General features: G+C 37.7%; 1 protein-coding gene across 1 annotated transcript in view; it reads left to right on the forward strand.

Annotated features, from left to right (window-relative positions):
* LOC137972417 (tetratricopeptide repeat protein 28-like) overlaps window positions 1-3,928 on the forward strand; it is a 57,119-nt gene continuing 53,191 nt past the window's right edge. Inside the window, exons 1-2 of the mRNA XM_068819124.1 lie at window positions 1-398; window positions 936-983. The gene's annotated coding sequence lies outside the window, so the exon portion shown is untranslated. The remainder of the gene's footprint in view (window positions 399-935; window positions 984-3,928) is intronic.

A 3,928-nucleotide genomic window follows, 5' to 3' on the forward strand; every position in this document is an offset into this window, starting at 1 on the left:
TACACCCTTATATTTTTTCGTTCCCATAACGACCTGAACCGCATAGGAATAAGCCATCAGTAGTTCGGAGCAATGGAACTATTAACTATTTGGGTAACAATACTTGATCTCTTTCCGTGTTGAACTGATTCATTGATTTCCGGTTTGATAAAGGTTGAAATGACTTTTTGTTCTTCCTGTTCCATTTGTTACTTCTCTTAAGAACGTTTCAGTTTTACGCTCCAATTCTACTCAGATAAATTTGTGTTCAGAAAGTTAACACTTTTCCCACAGGATGTTTTACCGAGCGACTTGATAATGGGATAACCACGTAAAATTGAAATTTCAGACTCACGAAGCCATTGGTTCACCTCCACGAAACGTTTGCTTTTGAAAAGGATCCGTTTGGACCAACACTGGTAAGTCGCTCCTTGCTCCGTATGGCCTTATCTCATGAATATATGACTCATGCGATGCAAACCAGCTCCGATTACATATCTCTTGTTTTTTTTTCTTTTAATGTCATTTAAAAGCCCTGAAAGTAACTAAGAATCAGCTCCCTCAAGATTTTAAAGTTAGAAAGAGCGGACCATTGAATAAGAAAATTCCAGTTAAAACAAACACGTGTTTCTTTTAAATCAAGGCCTTAAAACGTGGGTCACTTAGTGTTTGGTTAATATAGTTTTGTTCGCCAAAGAAAAACAAAAGACCTGATTTTTTGGTCAAAGTGGCAGTTCAATAATATGAGCAAGGAATTTTATGCGTAATGAACCAGTTCTGATCCCTTTTCTCTTGTTTCCTGTTGTTTTCTCCATACCTCCTTTATATTAAAGCAAGGAAGTGTGACGGTATTGTTTTTATGTTTATTTTGTAAAACGGTCACCAACATTCATTTGTGACTGAAGTACGCACGCAAAGAATCTACCGATATTGCTTATCCATTAATTTATTTTTAGCTGGATTCTTTGTTGATGTTCACCCTGTTCCAACAAGAGTATTGCAAGGTATTTGACTATACTAGCTTACTGTGTATAATATATAGTTAATTATTTGTTTGTTGTGCGATAGAACTATCCTGCCTTCTATTCTTTGTTTGTACATCGAGAAAATAAGCTAACTAAGTCTTTTATGGTAAGGTGAAGTGGAGGTGTTTGAACCTTCTGGGCCATCGTAAAGGAAGGAACTTTAAGGGAGAACTGAAAATTTTTCCAATTTTTTTTATCTTTTTTGGAAATCCTAACATAAGTAAACTTAAACCTGTATAGATGTTTCGTCTCGTTTCCTATTTTTGTTTTGTTTTGTTTTTTTTTCTTTTTTCTTTGCCAGAAAATTACGTTGGAAGTTGGGCTTTCTTCCTTTTTTGGGTCTTTTCAGTGCGGGCTCAAAAACTAAATCAGCAGCCTGCTGTGACGTATGATATGTGGAACAGAGATTTCGTAATCAAAAGAAACAAGGTAAACACAAGTGCTGTTGTGGATAAATTGCTCGTTGTTCATCTACATCTACATCGCGGACTCAATATTCACGACAAACATCAGCCTAAAAACTGCTTCTATATGGGGCGCTTTCGCATGTCTTCCCCATATCATACTTCATAAGCTGCAAAAATTACCGCTGACTCCTCCATTCGGAGCCGCAATGCTGATGGCCCAAAATCGGAAGAAAAACATTTTTTTTGGTGGAAAAACGACGCAAATGCCAGAAAAAAAGTTGGAGACATAATTGTGCATGATCTAAAGTGTAAATAAAAAACGCTTATTTTTTGCCTTAATTTTCCCTTTAAGTGTTTAGTCGTTCTCGCGCTGGAGCACTAATTGGAGCAACTGTAAACTGAAAATAATAATCAATGCAAATCAAGTCAAATGTTGGTTTTTAAGGAGAGGGGAAAACCGCAGTACCCGGAGAAAAACGTTTCGGTGCAGAGAAGAGAACCAACAAACGCAACCAACAAATGTTGCCGAGTCTGGAATCGAACGCTTTCCGAAAGGAAGCTTTTCTTTTGACAGAACTGCCTGGCTAGAGACCAGGCATTTCGAAGGACTAACTCTACAACGCCTTCTTCGAGGATGATAAGACACTCCTCCAGAAGAATGAGAGGGATTATTATGCAAGTGTTCCTTCAAATAGTCCATTTTACAGTTGTGTGCTTAGTTACCTGGCCTATGAACGAAAGTGAGGCTGGAGTTCACCTTGTTTTGATAGAAAGCGCACTGCTTCCCTTGTGTAAATTACCACTAATTAGCACGACACTAACATCATTAACATGAGAAAAGAAGGGAGGTCTGTATCATAACAAGGTCAACACCAGCCTCACTTTCATTCAAAGGCCACGTAACTAAGCACACAACTGTAAAGAGGTCTATTGTTGCATTTTCTTTGCATACTGACTGGTCTGGCCAGGCAGTTCTGGCGAAAGGAAAGTTTTTTTACCCAGTTAGATTCAAGATCAAGGGTTTGCCCCTTATGGCAATGTGTCTGTAATAGGTCATGAAATGTTATCTGTCGTTTTTTTAAAATCCCCAGTCCCTTTTTGTCGCGATAGAAATATCTTTTAGGGTAATTGATCAGTTTTGCTTGAATGAATTCGAACAAAAGCAGAGCGTGCATCGACCCCTTTTATAGAGTGTTTTCATGTGACGTCAATGCGGCCATGTTGGTATCCCCAACTAATCCTCCGGGAATTGAGTTCTATTATCATGCAAACGTTTTCTTTTGTTTCGGTGGAAAAACAAGGTTACGGACACGTAAGTGAAAACACTCTACCGTGCGTCTTCTTGTTTAAGTTTCAAACAACAAACGGATAACCTTTGGAAATCTGTTTGGCTGAACAGTTTTCAAAAACGCAAATTTCAATCCATTTTAATCTTCTTCAGTTTCTCCCTTGCCCCGCTTCCATTAAAATTGTATTTGATGTTTTATTCAAACCTTCCTTCAATGTTTTAAGTAATTATTTTTACGTTTCCCCTGATTTGGTTGCCAGTTCGCAGTCGCTATTTTTGGCTAATTATAAAAGTCGTAACATATCCCCTTTAAAGCTAAGCAAGGTTAGAGCCTTATAAGTTTTCATTCCCACAGCAACCTGAACCTGATAGGAATAATCCATCAGATGATTGGAACAATGGAGCAATTAGCGATTTGAGTGACAATCACTTGATCTCGTTCTGTGTTGAACTGTGCAATTAATTATTTTTGTTGTTCTTCTTGTTCCATGTGTTACTTTTCTTTAATCACTAAAGCAACTGAGAAAAAATAACTTTAAACCCCAGAACATAATGTTTGCAATAAAAAATTGTCCGAATGTTTTGCAATGGAAGCATTTGTATCTAAATAAATGCATTTCAAAAACGTTTGTTTTTGTGTTCAAATTTCCCGGGCGCCGCCATCTTGATTGAATGAATGGTGACTTGTCGTGGTTGCCTTATTAGGAACTTTAAGATCTACGACGCGGTGGTCAGCGTGAACGGCACAAAACAGGAATATCAGTGGTTAGTAAATTCTCAACCTCGGATAATGCATTTCGCTTGCTCTGATTGGTTCACTCAATCTCGGTTATCAGCTCATATACCTTTGTTTGACCTTATATGGTAAATCATTGCGCTAAACGTTGCTAAGCTAAAGTTTTTTTCGCCGGAACGCGAAATTTCCCTTTGAATAAAGCCAGAAACGAAAAAAAAGCTTTTTTGTGGAAAGTTTGGATCAATTCCGACCTTTAAAATACGCGAAAAGTTAAGAAATGTTTTTGTGATGAGCCTACGTCTGTCTGATCTCAAGGTATTACAGATTATCGCATCTTCATCAAGTTTTTTCGATTTCGCTCTGATTTTGTCGCTTTTTTCGCTCGTATTTCGTACTTCCAAATTTTTGGAGTTTAAGAAATTTAATAAAACAATTATTCCATTTGCGCTTGTTGGATATGAGACTGGTTATAGCCAACTCGGCGCTACGCGCC

This window comes from Montipora foliosa, chromosome 10 (genome assembly GCF_036669935.1).
Source record: "Montipora foliosa isolate CH-2021 chromosome 10, ASM3666993v2, whole genome shotgun sequence".
NCBI classification, from domain to species: Eukaryota; Metazoa; Cnidaria; class Anthozoa; order Scleractinia; family Acroporidae; genus Montipora; species Montipora foliosa.